The sequence below is a fragment of the Mustela nigripes genome, chromosome 9 (genome assembly GCF_022355385.1).
Source record: "Mustela nigripes isolate SB6536 chromosome 9, MUSNIG.SB6536, whole genome shotgun sequence".
Taxonomy (NCBI): domain Eukaryota; kingdom Metazoa; phylum Chordata; class Mammalia; order Carnivora; family Mustelidae; genus Mustela; species Mustela nigripes.
Window position 1 is genome coordinate 26677963 of NC_081565.1, and position 21330 is coordinate 26699292.

The 21330-nt window shown below is 42.1% G+C and overlaps 1 long non-coding RNA gene across 2 annotated transcripts; it reads left to right on the forward strand.

Annotated features, from left to right (window-relative positions):
* The first annotated feature begins 5653 nt into the window (after positions 1–5653).
* On the forward strand, positions 5654–14442 carry LOC132025062 (uncharacterized). 2 transcript variants are annotated; one of them, XR_009406403.1, is made up of 4 exons: positions 5654–5798; positions 6260–6405; positions 13502–13706; positions 14043–14442. It is a non-coding gene; the product is annotated as an uncharacterized LOC132025062 (long non-coding RNA). The 2 variants fall into 2 exon arrangements; XR_009406404.1 differs by having other exon boundaries at positions 6270–6405.
* The last annotated feature ends 6888 nt before the right edge of the window (positions 14443–21330 follow it).

Sequence of the window (21330 nt, forward strand, 5' to 3'; positions counted from 1 at the left end):
AAATTTTATCTGTGTTAGCAGCACATTTGAATTGTTCTGGGGAGGTTTATGAGGCTTTATGGGATCTGGAGTCTCTAGTTTCGCCTTATACAAACAAAAAATGCTAGATAGCTAACGGGTGAAGTACTGGGAGGTAACTCAAGGAGTCATTACATTTATACCTGGAGATACATCTGGTCATTGTGGCAGTTATTAGGGCTGCTTACCATTATTTCGGTTCCCCTTTCACTCAGTTCAGTGAATTGAATGTAGCCATGTGCAGTGTTTTTTAAAGCTTTTATTTTTGAGTAATTTCTACACGGGACATGGGGCTTGAACTCACAACCCTGAAGTCCAGAGTCACATGTTCTACTGCCTAAGCCAGCCTGGCACGCCTCTGTGTGATTTGTTTTGATGAATGGAAGGCAAGTGGAAGTGACATGTGCCACTTCTGGACAGAATCTTCAAGAGGTTATGTGTGATTTACATGTTCTCCTTCTCCTATTCTGGAGATGTTTGTGGAAGCTCACCTTGAGATCATCTGAGTGCTTCTGATAGGTTGAATCCCCCTGGCAGCCCACTTTGGTCCTGTGGATGAGAAATAAATGTTTAAGTCACTGAAACTTTGGGGTTGTTACCACCATAAAACCTGTCCTATCCTGATTAATAATTTAAACAATTATTTTAACAATTTTAATATAATATAATTTTAATATAATAATTTTTTAACAATTTAAAAAATTGAGTATCATAAATTCTGGAAAACTTTAAATTTGTACTTGAGAATCTGTAATGAACATAATTATGGAGACAGTGGAACTAAAGATTTCAACAGAGGTATAGGAGAAATGGTTCCTCCAACTAACTACATTAAATTTTGTAGACTTTTGAACTTGAACTTGAACTCAAGCCCTGAGATCAAGAGTCACATGCACTAATGACTGAGCCAGCCAGGCAGCCTATTGTTTGGGTTTCTATTTGTCAGAGAGAATGAGCACAGGCAGAGGCAGACGGAGAAGCAGGTTCCTGCTGAGCAAGGAGCCCCGGTGTGGGACTCCATCCCAGGACGCTGGGATCCTGACCTGAGCAGTAGGCAGCTGCTCAACCAACTGAGCCACCCAGGCATCCCTTGTTTGGGTTTCTAAACAGAATTTTATAGGTAGAGCAAATGGGCTTTAAGCATATTTACTGTATTATTTATCATAAGTAAGCTATACAGTAATTTCCAATGAATTTGGGGTGAATTATACTCACCCAGCTTAAAGGACAGAGGCTTGCAGTCATATCCTAGCTTACAGTGCATTTATGGCTCTTTATGTGTGTAAGTAAAACATCACTGTATAAGGGCACCTTACGATAATTAAAATCTGTCTTTTTTGCAATTGTACTAATTCTAGTTGGGATTATTCAATCTCCCCAAAATTGGTATATAGGTTTTATTATTCATCTTATTTATAGTTGCTTGTTATAGGAGAAAAAATGTATATTTAAACAATATGTTCGTGCCAGGATGTTGGGATCACCTAGGTCCACCTGAACAACTTCCTGATGCTTATGAGCAGATGTTAACAACATGTCACAAGATGCCAAGATCCCACAAGAAGATGAGACTCAGAATGTAGTGGCTCCAGCTTGAAAGCGAAGTTCAACTTTGCTGGTGATTCATTGTGTGCCTGTGCCTATGTGCATGTGTGTGCTTGTATGCATCTTAAATTTAGAGGTGAGTTACATTGTCAGTCACATGATATCAGGGGCTATCGCAGAGCTGATAAAATTCTTCTGAGTCTGTGATCCAAACTGCCTTTGGTTTTTTTAATCATCCAAGGAACAGAGAGGCCACAGCTAGGAAGGGGAAAGGAAATCCCAGAAGTGGTAACATTGATATTTGTGTAGAATTATCTTGTGCAGAAATCTGCAAAAATAATATAATTGTAGCTTTTATTGACTTTCCATTGGTCTTCCATATCATAAGCTCAATATAGACACTACAGTATTGATAATTCTACAAAAAATGCATTTTAATATCCCTCAAGAATTTAGGATTGATACAAATTGTCCTCTATCCTAATGATCTGAAACTGTAGACAAAAATGGACACCTTCCCTCCCAGGACAGGAGATGAGTCTCCTCCCGTGTGTTGATGATATGATTTTCATGTCATGGTCTAAGAGTGGCCTCAGTAATTGGTTCTGAGTAATTAACCATTGTCAGTGCTGTTGATGAAAAGGATTCCAAAGCTAATGTCATTATCATTAGCAGATATTTCCCCAAATTCAATTGATTTAAATAAATTAAAAAAAACAAACAAAAACAGCAATCATAATAAAACAGCCCAAATCCAAAGAACGTATCCAGCCATTTCGTTTGCTTGGGGCTAATTTATCCTGCCAAATCCACTTGGAAGCCATGTGATTTACTGATATATTATTGAGAGTTTGTAATATCCATTGGGGTGACTGTTAACATCTGCTATGGATATTTTGTAGTTCAAAATAATCTTAACCATGGTTTGTGGAACATGGCTTTGTGTACAGGAATCTAGGCTGCTTCCTGAAGGAAAAAAAAACCAATTTTGCCAGTATATTCATCTTTGTGGAAAAGGGTAACTTTTGATTTGGGTGGAGATCCTGGCTAGTTTCCTCAGTTTTTAAAACAGGACATTATTGCCTGTGCAATTGTGTTCTCACACAGTGGTAGGCTAGAAATGCCTTTCTCTGGCTTAAGAGACTGTGTCTATCTCTTCCTATATCCATGGTCAGCGATGTCAGGTTGGTTAGCTTGAAATTGGTCATAGCAGGAGTATTTACCCCAGCGATTCTCAGCGAGGATCATTTTGCCCCTTAGGGGATATTTGGCCATCTCTAGAGACATATTCTGTCATCACAACTGGGGGTTTACTACTGACATCTAGTGGGTAGAAGCCAGGGATGCTGCTCAATATCCTACAATGCAAAAGACAGCTCCCCCCAACATAGGATTATCCAGTCCAAAATGTCAATAGCAGTTAGGTTGAGAAACTCTGATTTGTACCATAGAAATTAGGAAATTTAACAAGTCTATTTTTTAGAAATTATATTTTTTAGCCACAGTTTACCAACCACGTACCCCAAAATGAATTTTTATACCTGCATCATTGTACAATCTCTAATTCCCAACAAAAGCCCATGAGGACAAGTGATGTTCGTGGAAATCTGAAAGCTGTCTTGTCCCCTGAATAATTCATAGAGACCATGTTTGGCTTTTTAATTTTTGTTTACTTTCTAAAGATTTTATTTATTTGAGAGAGACAGAGATAGAGATAGAGAGAGAAAGAGAGAGAGAGAGAGGCAGAAGCAGGCTCCTCACTGAGCAGGAAGCCCAAGGCAAACCTCCATCCCAGGACCCTAGGATCATGATCTGAGCTGAAGGCAGACACTTAAGCTACTGAGCCACAGAGGTGCCCCTTTTCTTTCCTTTCCTTTTCTCCTTCTTCTTTTTAATAAAGGGCAGATAGTAAATATTTTAGGCTTTGCAGACCATATGGTCTCTATTGCAACTATTTTTGTCTGTCATTATAGTGTGAATGCATCCACAGACAAAACATAATGAATGGACGTGGCTCTGTCCCACAAAAACTTTCTTTACAGAGTACACCACACAGTTTGCTGACCCCTGACTTAGTAGCTTAGCCCCTTTTCAGAACTGCCTTCACTGAGATTTTCTTTTGATGCAGAACATTCAGCTTTTATTAAAGATATAAGAAATTACCAAATTACATTTGCTGCAACATTTGGTACCAAAAAAATCATTGAGGACATTTTTTTTTTTTAAAGATTTTATTTATTTATTTGACAGACAGAGATCACAAGCAGGCAGAGAGACAGGCAGAGAGAGAGGAGGAAGCAGGCTCCCTGCTGAGCAGAGAGCCCGATATGGGACTCGATCCCAAGACCCTGAGATCATGACCTGAGCCGAAGGCAGTGGCTTAACCCACTGAGCCACCCAGGCGCCCCTGAGGTCATTTTTCCATTGAGGCATTATACGCTTCATTCTTAAGGTAAAGAATTTCTTAAAATGCTTGACTTCCCACTGAGGAACTAATTATGCTTACTTTTTTTTTTTTCAGATTTTCCTTTATACTAGGAAGCCAAAACTATACTTAATATTCACCTATAGTATTTCCCAATTTGACTAATAAGAATCAGCTGTGGGTATTTAAAAAAATATAGGCTCCTGAGCTCCACTTCAGATCTCCTGAATCTGTCTTCATGGTGGAGGGGTGGGGGCTAGGTCAGCGCTTTTCAAACTTTATGTACATATAAGTCACTTGAGAATCTTGTTAAAAGGCAGATTCTTTTTTTTTTTTTTTTTTAAAGATTTTATTTATCTTATTTGACAGAGAGAGATCACAAGGAGGGAGAGGCAGGCAGAGAGAGAGGAAGGGGAGCAGGCTCCCCGCTGAGCAGAGAGCCCAACGAGAGGCTTGATCCCAGGAATCTGGGATCATGACCTGAGCCAAAGGCAGAGGCCTTAACCCACTGAGCCACCCAGGCGCCCCTAAGAGGCAGATTCTGATCCAAAAGCTGAGGGATTCTGCATTTTTGAAAAGTTCCCAGGTGATGTTGATGCTGTTGGTCTTGAAATCACAATTGAAGCAAAGTCCTAGAGTATCAATATTTTGGTAACAAATTCTCCTCAGATTCTTTTCTTATCACTGAATTGCATCTGAATTATGTTTTTCCTTATAAATATTATGTTTACATTCTGCTGTTTTTTGTTTCTGCTTTAATTTATGGTTTGAAATATCATTTTGTATGTTCTCTTTTAAGTCTCTTAAATCCTTTGGAGGGAGTCAGATGGGCAACAGAAATAAATCTAAGATGAATAACTTTGAATGGCTTTATTTTTTTTTTACGATTGTGCAATATAAATTTAGTCTGATACTAATTAGTTATACTTCTCCTAATCCAAACGTAACAAATAACCAGATTAGTTTTGTTACTTCTTCAAGACAGGGGTCTTTAAAATTTGGGATCATCAAATTCAGTCATTGAATGTATTTGTCTGCTTTACCGTATGTCTGTTTAACCCTTTTTTTTTTAATATAATTTTTTATTTTTTATAAACATATATTTTTATCCCCAGGGGTACAGGTCTGTGAATCACCAGGTTTACACACTTCACAGCACTCACCAAAACACATACCCTCCCCAATGTCCATAATCCCACCCCCTTCTCCCAAACCCCCTCCCCCCAGCAACCCTCAGTTTGTTTTGTGAGATTAAGAGTCACTTATGGTTTGTCTCCCTCCCAATCCCATCTTCTTTCATTTATTCTTCTCGTACCCACTTAAGCCCCCATCTGTTTAACCTTTAAAACGTTCCCTCGCTCTGGGCCAGTATAAAAAGGTTCTCACGATACCGATCCCTTAGCTTTTACTCCCTGATCCTGTCCATGAAGAGTTTCTGCACGGGATCAAGCTCCTTATTAAATGTCACTGGTGTAAGGCTCATGGTTTTCCACAAATGGACTGAGACTGCTGACCCAACAGAAGAGGAACACTTGCACACCCCAGAACCGTCAAAGATGTTCTTTGTTAGGGCCCCAGAAACTCTATGGTTTCGTGTGGCAGAGCGGCCACAGTCTGACTTCCGGTCTCCTCGTTGGCCTGACTGACCTGCCTCGCAATGCATTATGGGGCATACCTCAGCCTGGTGGACCGGCTGCCTTTGGGGAGGTCGTCACCCCTTGGACAAGAACACGCTTTTATAACATCATTTCCTTCAGTTTACATTCAGGAATTAATCGTTTTCCGCCCATCGTGTTGTGCGCCAAGATTTGTGAGTAAAGGTTATCCCGTTTCATGGGAAGGAGTTCCCAGTATTTACACTCTTCCCTCTTACCGGTGGAGCTTTAGGATTAAAAGGCACCACCTCCGGGCGCCTGGGTGGCTCAGTGGGTTAAGCCGCTGCCTTCGGCTCAGGTCATGATCTCAGGGTCCTGGGATCAAGTCCCGCATCGGGCTCTCTGCTCCGCAGGGAGCCTGCTTCCCTCTCTCTCTCTGCCTGCCTCTCCGTCTACTTGTGATCTCTGTCAAATACATAAATAAAATCTTAAAAAAAAAAAAGGCACCACCTTTTCAGCCTTGCTGTGTGTTTCCCCGTGCAGCCCTTAGCAACGGGCAGGAGGTGGCAAAGGAGGCAGTGGACTGTTCAGTGGTAGAACGTGGACCTTCTGGCCCCGCGTGAAGTCTGTCAGCCACAGATTGCACAGCTTCTTTGGCTGTTGACCATATTTGCAGTGTCTCCTAGAGTTCTGAGCAGAAGTGGAGAGAGGACGCCATGCACCACCGCTTGTGGGATTAGGCTTGTTCCGGAGTGGTCAGGCCATGATCTGGTGTCCAGGTGGTGGAGGGCACAGCCCTCTCGGCTCTTGGAGTCCGACTCAGTAAGTATGTTAAATTTCCTTTGTCACTAGGTGGCAGAATATAATTAAGATGTCCGAGTTTCCCCCATAACGTTGGACAGTGTTTCTAGCTCCTTCCTAATGACCTCCTTCATTACTTTGCAGTATTTGCTAATGCCACTTAAGGCTGAGGCAATAAAATAAAAATTCCTTCTGCAGACACTTCCTATATTATCTAGGATTTTACTTTTTTTTTTTCTTCATTTAACTAGCTTACCTCTTAGGGTGAAGCATCCTTAGCATAAATCACATTCTCTTCCTAAGGGTTACTGTTTGGACAATCTGAGCTTCTTACTTTTACATATTATTTCATTCTTCTCTGTCTCTCTCTTTTTTTAAGTGGACTCCATGCCTCAGGTGGGGCTGGAACTTCCAACTCTGAGATCTAGAGTCACGTGCTCCACTCATGGAGCCAGCCAGGCACTCTATTCTTTTGAAGCAAATCCCAGACATTGTTTCACTTCGCTTATATCTATTCCAGTGTGTATCTGTAAAATAAGGGCTATTGAATCTGTGCAGTTTTGATGATTAGCACAATCAAATAATGAAATATATTCCTGTGGCTCATAGTGTTAAGATATGCACAGTTATTTGCAAAAGCCCAGTTTTGCAGGGTCAGGATTTGCGTGTGGTCTGACTGGAATGGGCCAGTTCCCCTGCTTATGGAATCTGGAATTTATTCTGATGGGGAAAATGTTTTCATGACTCAATGTGGATCACCTTTCAACCCTCAGATGAGTGTATACAGAGTTTGAATGAACAGAAAGCAACAGATCAAATGTGTGGTTGGCATAACAATTAGAAAATCAATCTTTCATATGCCCTTTGCTCCATATTCAGTCATCAGAGGGGTGGGAAGTCTTCAGCTGCATCTCCTGTGGCCCTCGCTTCTGGGGTCTCAGTCTTGGCTTCTGGAGTCACAAGACTGAAGTCTCAGCCTTATGCTGTTATTTCCTGCCCTTCCAGGGCCAGTCTCAGTGCTTACGTCTTCCTCAGCTGGGGCTTCTCCTTCCCTATTTCTCCCTGTCTAGAACTGGCCCACAGTACCCTTTTTACCCCCTTGGCCTTTGCAGTGTTGAGTACACCTTTTCTGCAAGGGTTGCTATGTTTTCCTCTCTCCCCACTTCCTCTTCAAAATCTTACTGTTCTGTGAAGGCCCCAGCTGATTCCCCTTTCCATAGTGCTCATACCACAAATTTGGCTGGTTGCCCCACTTCCGTTTTTCCATTTACACTTCCCCATGTACTGGATGTTTGCCGCATGCTGGGGACCGCACTAAGTGCGAGGGATATAAGAATGAGAGAATCAGAACCCTGCTTTTAAAGAGCTTATTGCTTGACTGAGGGTGAGGTGAGCAGGGGAGTAGAGCATAAATGAGGGCAGTGCAACATAGTATGTGCTGGGAAAATTGTAGGCACACGTGATATGAGAACATAGAAGAGGGATGGGCTTACTGTGTTTGGCAGGGAGGCCAGAAAAGACTTGTCCAGCATGAGCATTTTCTTTCTGTTTTTATATTTAATTTAATGTATCCTATTTATTTTTATTAATTTGTCAGGTTATACATCAATATAGTTCAAATATATATGCATATACTATAAAATTAACTCACATATCTATCACCCCTAATCCCCATTACTCTTCTACTCATCCCCATGCTGTCCAAAGGCAACTACTATTACTAGTTTCATATGTGTCCTTTCAGAATTTCTGTATACATACACAAGCAAATATAAATAAATTTTTTTCTTTCTCCTTTTTTTACTCCAGAAGTGCATAGTATACTTACTGGTCTGTACTTTGCTTTTTTAACTTAATATTATCGTTTAGTGCTTAAAAAAATGGACTCTGAAATAAAACCCCTGTTTTATAATTCACCTGCTGTGTGAACGTGGCAAGTTACTTAACTCCTCATTGCTTTAGTGTCTATACCTGTATATGAGATTTTCAGAATCTTGCAACTTTATCATATACTAAAATCTTTTTTTTTAATACTAAAATCTTTTATGGACATTCTATTGTGTTCTCTTGGTCTGTCTATTCATGTGCCAATACCACACTGTTTTAATTTTTAAGCTTCTACATTATGTTTACTGTTTGGTAGGGCTGGTCCCCAAACGGGGACTTGAAGGATGATTGGAATTCCCTGGGAAGAGATGACAGCACCAGTGACAACTGATGTTATTAGTACAAACTGTTTACATCACCGCCACCATTTTATTGTATGTTTACTGTGTGTGAGATGCTCTGAGTCATTCCTTGTTTACTTCTGACTATGTTTGTTTTCCCTTTGCTTTGAAAATTTGCCTCTTTATTTTATATATATTTACTTCATTGTAGGTAACATTTTAAGTCCTTTTGGGAGCAAGGAGAGGCATAAATACAAAGAGACAGGGAACTGTATTGGGTAGGTTACTTTGCATAATAAATCCCTAATTCTTGTAACAACCCTACAAGGTAGATATAATTATCCTCTTTTTATAATTAAAGGCACTGAAGACTGGAGAAATCAAGTAATTTTCTTAAGGTTATATAGCAAATTAAGTGTAGATTCAGAATTCAAACCAAAGTATGTTGGTGTTATAATCTTTGTGGTTCCTGGTGCTTTCTAAACCTTACTAGGTGAAATTGTTTATAAAGGTTCTGATAAGGATAGTAGAAAGAGTAGCTGGGAAAGAAAGTAAATCCTTATAGGGAACAATTATACACATTTTTTCTTACTGGCTAATATATGCATATAGTAACTGTGGACCATGAAAAATCAACACTACCATGTGATTTTGTTGTTAACTGTTAATTCATCAAACAAATCCAGAGTTTACCATGTCAGGCACTTTGCTAGTTACTGAAGATAAAATGACACATGCTATCTGGTACCTAGCCCTTTACTCTTCCTGTGGGAGTGAACTAGCAAGTCTTTCTGGTCTCAACGTCTTCATCCATTGCACCATGAGGAATATCTAGTCCATTTTTTAATCTTATGCTAGTTTATGCCCAAGTTTTTGTTTGAAAGCTGTTAATGCAGATATGATTAACGAGTAGCAGCTTCTTGGACTATTTTAAAGATTGTGAGCTATATCTGGAATCTCTGGCAAGGAGTGCAGTGACTGCTATGGGGGCAGGAGGGAGAAATGAAGGCAAACAAGCCATGTACTTGTCATACCTGAATTAGTTGTCCGGAATGATCAGTTTCTTTCTGTGGCTGTTATAAATCACACCAATTGTATTTTATTGCTTGAATTCACCATTTCTTAAATTGCTATATAAGTTATTCTCCTCTTGGGAAGTCCTAGAGAAAGAAAGCCATTTAACTTGTTGAGACAGTTTCTCCAGCATATTTTTTGTACAAGGCATCTGTCCCTTCATTTCTAATCACACAAGCCATATCAATACTGGATGTATCACTTTGTCCCAGTTCTGGAATTCTGTCCACCATCACTGTCAGTGGATGCCTTTGATTTCTTAGTATTTTTTCTTAAGATTTTGTTTATTTATTTGACAGAGAGAGACACAGCAAGAGAGAGAACACAAGCAGGGGGAGTGGGAGAGGGAGAAGCAGGCTTCCTGCTGAGCGGGGAGCCTGATGTGTGGTTCCATCCCAGGATCCTGGGATCATGACCTGGGCTGAAGGCAGCTGCTTAACAACTAAGCCACCCAGGTGCTCTAGTATTGTTGTAGTGACTTTTGTTAGGAAAAAACTCCTGGGCTGAATGCTACTCTGTTGTATGGAAGCCCTTTGTTCAATAATTTCTGTCTGTCTTGCCATCTAAAATTCCTTTTGCGACCACAGCTGGAGTTAAAAATAGTTACAGGTTGGGGCACCTGGGTGGCTCAGTTGGTTGAACCTCTGCCTTCCAGCTCAGGTCATGATCTCAGGGTCCTGGGATCAAGCCCTGCATCGGGCTCTCTGCTTGGCGGGGAGCCTGCTTCCTCCTATCTCTGCCTGCCTTTCTTGTGATCTCTCTCTTTCTCAAATAAATAAATAAATAAGATAAAAATGGTTGCCGGTTGCCTGTCTGGAGTTTTACTGAGGTAAGACCACACACAAATGAGTTCTTGCATGACTGGGGTGTGTTAGAAGATAATTCTTTTCATTCTGTTTGTTTGCTGAAAGCCATGCTCATTAATGAAAACCTTCCTCTAAGATGTTAATCCTCAAATGGCTGTTGCCTCATGGGAAATGCATTTGAACTGCTGAACAGGTTTCTGTCTGGCCACTTGTGGTTATCTCTCTGGCCATGGAGGGTAGAGAGGTGGTGGCAGTTGCGCTATGTATGGCACGGGGTAGTCACTCAAAGAATATTGCATTTGGAGTCACTGACTCTGGGGGCAAGACCTGGTACCATTGCTTGGTTTCTGTGTAAACTTGAGCCAGTCAAACTCTGAATAGAGCTGATTCAACTCTAAATGATGACTGTAATAATTCTGATCTCCCTAATTTAGGGAGTTGTTGAGAGGACTGAATGCGATGATATATGGAAAACATTGATTTAAGTTTTCATATTAAATGTCTAGGTTTACATTTTTTTCCCTGCTGGTTTTCCCATAGCTCTTGTCTTAAACAGATGTGAAATACAGTCTTTATTGCAGCTTTTCCTGACAGTATTTTTATGAAAAGCTATAGGCCCAATACCTTATACGAAAACCAACTTGGTTTTGGTGATAGTCTTTCTCTTGCTTTTTCTTTTACCACTGTTGTTGTTCATTATTGTCTGTAGATTTTAAGCACAATGTACCCTGACCTATAAATTACACCTCAGTGTTAATATCTTTAAAACAAGTCTGTGAGAGGGAAAAAGAGATGCTCTGTTCTACAAAACTTAAGAAAAATTTAATTGAACAAATGCTTCAGGTAACTGAGGCTCTGAGAGAAAGGAGAGTCTAAAAGAAAAAAAGTAGTGTTAGAATAGAAATACCTATTTGGCGGGGCACCTCAGTGGCTCAGTGGGTTAAAGCCTCTGCCTTTGGCTTGGGTCATGATCCCAGGGTCTTGGGATCGAGCCCCGCATTGGGCTCTCTGCTAAGCGGGGAGCCTGCTTCCTCCTCTCTCTCTACCTGCCTCTCTGTCCTACTTGTGATCTCTGTCTGTCAAATAAAAAAATAAAATATTAAAAAAAAAAAAAAGAAATACCTATTTGGCAAAGTGCTAAGGGTCTATATACTCTGTGCCTTAACTTATGTGAAGATATGAGGATTTCTAACATGAGATTCCATTGCATATTGCAGTTTTGTCTATCCATTTTTCAGTCGATGTACATTTGGGTTGTCCTAATAAACATCTTGTACCCCAAACTCCATCGCAGCATCTACTTCTGCAGAGCCCAACTTCCAGCCTGTCCACACTTGGGACCCTATGGGGGTTCTCAACTTCTGCACCAATGGGGGTTATCAAGAAATTCTTCCAGTAAAGGTGGTTCTGCTCAAAGAGAAATCCAGTACCAGATACCAAGATAATAAAAAGCTTTCCATAATAACATAATAGGCCAATGTGTTGTCTTTTTGGTCTTAGAGTAGGCTTCTTTAGGGAGGAGATTCAGTGTAGTTGAAATTTGGTGAGGGCACTGGGTAGCTCAGTTCTTTGGGCATCTGCCTTCGGCTCAGGTCTTAATTTCCAGGGTCCTGGGATCAAGTTCCACATCAGGCTTCTTGCTCCACAAGAAGTCTGCCTCTCCCTCTGTCCCTCCTCCAACTCATTCTCTCAATCTCTCTCTCTCTCTCTCTCTCAAATAATAAAGAAATAAAATCTTTTAAAAATTTCTGATGAAAAAGAAGACAGAAAGGCCAGGTGAGAGGTGAGGCCAGAAGTACTGGTAGGGGCCACACTGTGAATGACATTTATGCCAGAACAAGATATTTGGATACTTCCTGTAGCAGTGGAGATTCATGTAAGTTAAGTGAAGTGTGATCAGGTGCATCCTCACTTCATATGTGGCTTACAAATGGTGAGCAGCTCTTCTGTCTTAGAAGACATTGTGAGTTGGCCAGAGTCTGAGTGGGAGAATCTGCTGGAGAGGAAGAGATGAAATATAGGTTGAAGAAGTACTCAGAATGAATTCCAGGGGTGCAGAACATGCAAACGAGACTGCAGGAAAGGTGGAAAGGAATCATAGTAAGAGAAGCTGGATGGCATATTGGAAAGAATATGGCCCTGGAATCTGATACACCTGGGTTTTGATTTCTCTTTCATCCTGTAGCAGCTCTGTGACTTTAAGCAGATTATCTAACTTTTCACTTTTTAATAAAAGATTTACTGATGTATTTTGAGAGAGAGAAAGCGGAAGCATGAGTGGGGGGGTGTGTAGTGGGAGAAGGAGAAAGAATCTCAAACAGACTCTGCACTTAGTGCTGGGCCCGACATAGAGATCAACTCCATGACCTTGAGATCATGACCTGAGCTAAAACCAAGAGTCAGATGCCACCCAGGTGCCCCTAACTTTTCATTTTTAAAAGGAGGCTAGTTATTCTTAACTTTCTGCATTTTGGTGTGAATATGAAGTGACAAACCCTATAGAACGCAGCCAACTCCTCTTAGTTCCCTTCCCCTGTCCCTGTAAGCAGGGCAGGCCTGAAAGGCAGAACCCAGGGTGGAGGTCCAGAGTTGGGTCATCAGGTAAATAGGGCAGAAGGCAGGGATGGTAAGGGCTGCTGGGGACCAAGGAGCAGGATGGGGAAATGAGAGGAGGGCCAGAACCCAGGGAATCCCAAGGCCGGTCCCAGGTAGGAGCATATCTGTCTGCATGGATATCATTTCTCTGGAGCCCTGGCCTTTTTGAAGGTTCAAACAACCTCTCCCTGATCCACCAACTCATCAGGCCTCTACAACCTCCAATGGTGGCTGTTGGGGTCCATTTGGATTGTGGATCCTGACAACCCCCACAATTTTAGACCCTTTGTAACTAGATGAAGCAAAGTCAAGAGTTGTGTTTGGCAGGTGTACCTGCCTGGTACAGAGTTTGTACCAGCCCCCTGGTACAAAGAACAAGATTCTTTCTTGTTTTCCTTTTATTATTTTAAAGTCCCTTTCACTGATACATGTCTTGGTTTTTTAAAAAGTTACATTGCATGTGCTAATTTTCAGTTCTGAGGGATGTATGGTTGAGCTCCATGACCTCCGAGGCTCCTTGCCATTCTGTGATGCTGGGACTGGAAGTCAAGAGGAGTTCAGCACCTGCTTTCTGAGCCATCATGGCCATCTGCCATCTCAGACTTAATCTTATCCATCTTGGAGTCCACCACTTTTCAGCTGTGTGGGGATGTTGCCAGCCTCCAAAACCACTAAAACGGTACAGAAAACTGCATTTGACCCCTTGGGGACTTCCTCATCTTCTGTGTGGAGATACTGGCAGGCTCCAGAGACATGAAAATGGTACAGAACCTGTTTGTTTGACCTGTTGGGATTACTCATTGGCATTTCCACATTCAAAAGTGCAAAAATAATTGAGGTGTGTAAAAAGGAGCCCGAGGCCACACAGAAACTTGAGGTAGTTTCATTCTTCGATGTTTAACTAGAATTTGTGGGTATTTGATTGTCTTGTGTTCACTTATTTAGAAATCATTTGCTGAGTGCTTCCTCTAATACTCTGAAGTTTATGAAATTGCATTTTTTTTTTTTTTTGTAGATGAAAGATGATAAAATGGCAGTGATGTCACATGATCTGACCTAACATAGGCCAGCTCGGAGCCATGCCAGGAGCTGGAGATGCAAAAGGATGAAACACAGCTTCTGACCTGGAAGGGCTCAGAGTCCAGGGAGGAGGACACAGATAGTTGGAACACAAGTGATACAGCTTCTGTTACAGATGTGTACAAAGGGAGGCGTGTGGTACACCCCCAAGAGGGAGGGACCAAAACAAAGGCTTCCTAGGGAAGCCTCCTGGACTTTAGTATGTGGAATAAGAGATTTTTGGTGAAGTTCTCAAAACTGACCTGCCATGTTAGGAATACATAGTATGGTAGCTTTATACAGTGTCAATTTAGCCTCAGGTCTAACTGCTGTAATAAATCCTTTATTCTCTATCACTCGTCATGGCTCTGCTTCTCTGTCCCCTGATGAATGCACCCAGTAAGTCTCAGTTCACCCTATGTTCCATTGATTAATACTCCATATTTGAGGACCATAGTAAGTAGCACAGAATAATATAGTTTCAAATGCCAACATCTATGAAGATAATGGCCTGTTGGGTTGACTTGGAGACAGGCTGCCACCCCAGATCCCCACTCAGCAAGTCATGTCTCCAACTCCTACATTAGGACAGAGGTCATTGTTTAATTCAAGGCAGTACCTTGTAGGGGGCTCCTGATAGCATCTAGGCACTATTCTAAGAGCTTTGCATGCATTAATTTACTGAATCTTTACAACCTGTGAGGTGGGTACATGGGTTATCCCTATTGTATGGTTTAGGAAACTGGGGCACAGAGTGGTTGAGAAACCAATACCGTATGTATAGTCTGACTCAGAATGCAAGATATTGCTTGAGACTTTTCATTTTTCTTATTTTGCCAACTTCTCATTTCAGAGTAGAGATCCTTGATCTGCATCCCTTTAAATGCTGGCTGTCTCCTCTGCCTTCCACTATCAGAGACTGTGTTCCCTAAGCCAGAGCTATAGAGCTCTGATCCTTCAGAGGTCCCTAGAAATGAGAGCCTTGAACCTGAATGTTGCCCTGGTGGAGGATCTCCTTGGGCCTGCTGTCCCCCTCTAAGCTAGCATTGTGCAAGTTCAGCTGCACCAAACCAGGCCACAGGGAGGAAGGAACTCTGGCTTTCAGAAAATAAATCAGAGTTTAGGAGCTGCCTGAGTTTTGAAAGGAGAGAGAGCAAGGAAGATACGGGGCTAAGGGCTTCCACTGTCTGCCCAACCTGCCTGTGGGTTATTTCCCATTTCTCACACCCAGAAACAACAAATGGCTCCTGCTGACTAAGCACATTGGTGTTTTCTGGGCCTTTTATGCCCTTGTTTTCTGGTGCCCTCTGCCAGCTCATTCCTACTGACTTCAAGGCCCAGCTAAAAGTCACTTTCTGAGATTTTTCTTCTAAGGCCAGCGCACCTGAGAATTTGAAGTACATGAAGCCCTTGTGCAAAGTCCCACTTGGAGGCCTTGCTAAATTGCAGATTTTAATTCAGTAGTTGTGAGGTAAGGCCCGAGATTCTGCATTTCTAACAAGCTCCTGGCGTATATAGATGCTGTTGATCTATATCAACAAGGCTCTAGATCTTTTCCTTTAATCCTTTTTGGAAACTTAAGCCTGCAGAAGTTTTTTCAAGAGAAACATGATATTTTTTTCTAACTCAAGCTAATTTGGCTTTTAGCAATTGGTAAATTCTTTGGGTCGATATCTGCGGGGACCAATGCCCTGGTTTGCCTGGCATGGTATGTTTTCCTGGGACATGGGATTCTCAGTGCCGAAACTGAGAAAGCCCAGGGCAAACCAGGATGAGTTGGTCTTCCAACTCTGATGGTTCTAGCTGTGTGGGGCTATACCTCTCCTATTTTATAATTTCCACAACAGGTGAGGTCTTAGATAAAATTTTTCTAAAGCTATGAATGTTTATTAGCCAGCAGGTACGAAAATAGTCCTACAACAGTCTTAGAGCCTAAAGAATGACAATAGTCCTTTCTTTCTTTTAAAGAGAGATGAGGGGTTGGAGGGAGGGGCAGATGTAGAGAGAGAGAGAGAGAATCTTAGTAATCTCCATGACCAGCTTGGAGCCCAGTGTGGGGCTGGGTCTCACGACCCCGAGATCATGACCTGAGCTGAAATCCAGAGTTGGACCCTGAACCAACTGAGCCTCCTAGGTGCCCCCCTACAACTGATTCTTAAGGCTTTGGGGGAACGCCCTTGCTCTCCCTTAGGCACTGCAAGTACTACGAGAATGATAGGTTCTCTGTAAAGTGGACTGAAGGATATTACAGTGATGGAGCCAGCCACCCTTGCAGTTGGTTCAAGTGACAGCCTCTGTGGAGAGAGAGGAGGACCAAAGGAACACTAGACCTCAGGCACTGCACCAAAAATATCAGACTGCTTGTTGAATTTGTATACTACATTAAAGCAGAGCAATGGGCTTTGTTCTGCATCCAGTGAGGGGCCTCAAGGGCTTCAGAGCAGAGGGCCTGTGCTGGGGGTGGGGGGTGTCCTGTTCAGCCAGTAAATCAGCTCTGTGCCGTTCTCAGCCTTAATTAGATTCAGGTTTTGTTGGTCTTTGTGATATTTTGCCTGGAGGATGGGTGGAAGGTCACCTCAAGAACTGACCACTACTTAAATGTATTTTTCTCCACATTCCCTGAGCTTCCTTTTGTTATTTTTCAACACCAGAAAAGGAAGCACAGAAATGGTTTCCTTGGACTCTGGGGAGCACACAAAACAAGACCCCTCCCTGCATTCAGAAAAGCCAAATCATGTGGGACCCTGGCGTTGCATTGGAACAGCTGAAGGTTTGTTTTTTTTTTCCTAAGGAGGAAGGAGGATCTCTTTCTAATTGAGCCTCAGTCTCTTAAAAAAAAAAACATTTTTTTAAACTTCTTTTTCCTGGAAGAAAAGAAAGAAAGAAAAAAAAAGTGAGATTTTCTTTGCCTCTAGGCCTCTGAGAAGAAACGAGCTTGGTGAGTGGAGTTGGGGCTGCTGGGATGGAAGTTCTGCAAACAGATTTTTCGGAGCAAGTGTTAGTGAAGCTCTGATCCTCCCTGTGGATTTGTACACCAACCTCTGACACCATTCAGCAAAACAACTTCACCTTTCACCTACTTTCTTTGTTTTCCAGCTGTTTGGTTCATGCTTTGTGTGCACATGGGAGCAACTCTTGATTATTTTGTTTGCTTATCTCATTTTTCCTTCTATGAAGAGGAAGGATCAAGGTCCTTGGTAAGGCTGTGGAAATTAGGAGACCAGGAGACCATGGCAGTGTGAGTGTGTCACTGTTGGAAAGGACTCCAAAGAGCTCTAGAGATTTGTGGCTCAGATTTGGATGGCAGCCCTTGTTTCACAGAAAGAAACTGAAGAACCTGAGACTTGGAGAGGAGAGATGGCTTGCTTGAGGCTGGCAAATGAATAATGAGATCTGAAAGTTTTTTTAATGCTCTCAATTAAAATTCATGGAGTCTCAGTGTTGAGAGGGACCTTAACAGTTTTGTGTCAAACTTCAGGCAGATAGATGCTCGATTTCTGGTCTGTCTGTCCTCGTGAAATAGCTGTATGGCTACTGCTGGCCACATTGGGTGAGGGGGCAACTGCCAGCATCCCAGAAAGTGGGGTTTTATTCAATTCTCTTGATTCCCTTGGATGAAGGATATTTTGACCAGGACTGTGTTTTGAACTCTCTCTTTCTGAATACATTAATTTCAATTAGAATTATACCAATGTTGGTGAATTTTCACTGGAAAGGTATTTCCTAGAGCAAACCTTATTTAGTTTTAATCAGTTCATTTAGGGCACCTAAGAACCTTTAATTTCCACAAAGAATGAAGCCTCTCCTAAACATAACCCCGACTTGGGGCAGAAAATCTTGTAGCTCTGTTTTGTAGAACAAATTTAGGAAGATGCTAATCCTAGCTATGGAATAAATTCTGAAAAGGTACATATAAACTTAATTTTTTTGAATCAAATAATATTTTAATATATATAGAGGAATTTACCACTCAGAAGCAGTCAGTGGAAAATATTTTGCTAAGTGAGAAGAGCCATATTTATGTAAGATAAATCAATTTTTATTAGTACATGTTATAGATCATTTTGGAAATGGATTTTAACAATGCTTATTTGTGTGTGAAGTTTTGGGAGAACTTTCTTTTGCTTGTCTGTATTTCCTAAATTTCTATATTGAACAGCATCCCAACAACAAAAACTCTCAAAATAACCAGATGAATCCTTTAGGAAAATGAAGAATGCTTTGGGTAGAGAGAATAGGCATATCTCCTCTTTTATCATTTTTAGACTAAAGAGATATTTTCTCTCTCATTCTCTGTGAGAAAGACATAGCCCCCAAATCATTTTCCTCCTTCCTCTGATCAAAATCCTACCATGAAATGTGTGTGCATATCAAGTCTAATCTCTTCTGCTTTATTGTTAAGACCCTGTGAACTTGACCCGATTTTTCTTTCTTAGATTTACCTAATACTGGTCCCATTCTGATGACACTCATTTTAGTCAAGCTCATTTCTTGTGTCTAGACCTCTTGAGCCCAACCTTTTTCTGCTCCAGTGTCCTTGTTTATTTATTTATTACACTGGAATGTCCTTTCTGTCTCTCCAAATTCAAGGCCATTTGTTCTGAAAGACCCTCAACTAATTTTTCCCTTTTCTGACTTCCTGTAGCAGTTCTAGTCTATATTGTACCATTTAACAATCACTGACTGATTGTGCCACCTAGGCTCAGCCTTTGATGCTGAGTGGCAGAGGCTAATTTAGCTTGCTGGCTGGAGGGTTTGAATGCTTGGAAGACATGCTAAATAGCCTCGAATGATGCAGTGAGTTGGAATCCAGAGAAATAGACCAAGAAGACAGCAGTTTGCTCAATGGCTGAGCAAATGAGCAGTTAGATGCTAGAGCAAATGGGGCATGAGGTGTAAATAAGCATAGAGAAGGTAGTGGCCTCTTGTTCCTCTCATGTTGGACTTGGTGTGGCCTGTCTGGGCTAGGGACTGACTGTCACTGCACACTGGTACCCTCTTTAAGAGAGCAAAGCAGGGAGTTCTCTGGGGGCATTCTGGAGAAGTCTACTTTTTCCATCTCTCCACATAGTCATTGCCACCCAAAGTCCAGGTTGATTCAGACACTGTTTGTAACCAGTCAGAAGAAACCGAAGCTAGAAGTAGCTTCGGCAAAAACTCAGGGTATCCAGTAATCAAATAACCAAGCTATAGGAAGTATGGCTGCAACTTGACCTCAGGAACTGGGTGTCTAGACTTGGATGCTGCCAAGAATCTTTTTTGTTTCCCTAACCTCTGTTTCTTTCTGTATTTGGATCTTCGGTGTTGCAGACAGCACTCTTTTACATGGTTGTAAACATAGCCATAAAGAGCTCCTAAATTTTACAGCTTTCAACTTCCACTATCAGAGGCTGATTCTCTTATTCCAGTTGGGAGAATCCCAAGGAGGGGCTCTAACGGGCATGCCTTGTGTCAAATGCTCACCCCTGACTCATCAAACACTTGGGGGGAGTCATAGCCATGTAGGAAGATGCCATGTAGTTTGGGGTGGGGTGAATAGTTCCCAGGAGTATGGGGTTTTGGCAAACAATCCCACGCATGTCATACCTAATAGCACGGCAGCTACTGTGTACACAGTAGTGCTCAGTACAGACATGCTGGTCATTATGCTGGAAAGCAGGAAGGAAGAACTAGGGTTTAGTGTACCACCCTTCCTATTACTAGAGCAGAGTCAACAAGTCTTTATTGAGAGTTGCTCTTGGAGAATTTGATAATTGTTGGACCAGCCTACAACTCTGTACACTGTCATTTTTTCCTGCTGTGTTAACCCCAGGACCTGTGGCTACATTCACACCCCCCAACAAACCTGACATTTCTTTGCCCTGCAGAGAACTCCTAATGACTTCCATTGTTATCTTGGTCTTGGTGACTGCTGAGTCACTGCATTTCCCAGAGGGAGAATATGAAGTCACCGACACTGCCAGGTTATCAGCAGTCATAAGCTCTGGATGGATGGAATGTTTCTGGGGAGAAATGTGAGTGAACAGAGGAACCTGACCCTTCTTTTTAGAAGCGGGCCATTAGCTCATCCTGGGTAGGTCAGCTGGATGGCAGGAGGGAATAAGAGGAACATTAGGAACATTAGCATAAAATGCCTCACTCTAGAAGGTCTCCTCCAGCACTAGGAGCACCAAAATCAGTAAGTTTCTAGTTCATGAGGCTGGTGGAGAGTCTGCTGTTAGAAAATTAGATGAGGGATAAATCTGTGAGGTAGGGAAAGAAGTGTGGCACGAAGACCCAGAAATGCCTGGGTCCTCTTGTTTGATCTCTTCTTGCTCCTTTCTGGCTTCTGCTGCTTGATCTGGGCTCCCCAGCTGCCCGTGCCCCACACCTCTCATTTCTAGTCACTGCTGAGCTTTTGACCTATCATTTTATTCAGGACTTATGCCTCTCCTTCTCTCTTCTGGCACATGGATGTTTGTTGGGCTCTCCGGTGGTCCCTTGATCTGTCTTTTGAGCCCTTTCTTTTTGTGACCTGTTCTGGAGGTTGTTCATCCAGGTGGCACTAGGCAGCCCAAGCTCCACATCCCTCCCTAGTACCTGACTCCAAGGTCACTGGTGCAGCTCTCAAGGTTGCTAGATGAAGCTTTTTTCTTTGGGGGCCCCAACAGTGCTGTGTAGGACTGAATCCAGACTGTAATAGCCTCTTTACTTGTGACTACTTGCCATCTAGCCCATGCTGGACTCATCTGTGTGCCCCCAGCATCTGGCACAGAGCCCAGCACAGGGAAGGCTCAGCAATGATTATCAAGGGATTAGGAAAATGTTTACTGTTGCCTTTTCCCTACTCCTTCTTTGGGTTCAGATGCAGCTTGTCACCACATTCTTTCCTGTTCTCCTTTTCCACCTGCTTTATTTCCTTCTCCAACCAGTCTGTCTGAGAGAGTGTGTATGTAATGGTTAAGAATGTGGATTCCGGGCGCCTGGGTGGCTCAGTGGGTTAAACCTCTGCCTTCGGCTCGGGTCGTGATCTCAGAGTCCTGGGATCGAGCCCCGCACCGGGCTCTCTGCTTGGCTGGGAGCTTGTTTCCTCCTCTCTCTCTGCCTGCCTCTCTGCTTACTTGTGATCTCTCTCTCTCTGTCAAATAAATAAATAAAATCTTAAAAAAAAAAAAAAAGGAATGTGGATTCTAAAATCAAATTATCTGATTTTAAATCCTGGCTTTTTTACTTCTTAACTTTGTGACTGTTCGCAGTTTACTTCA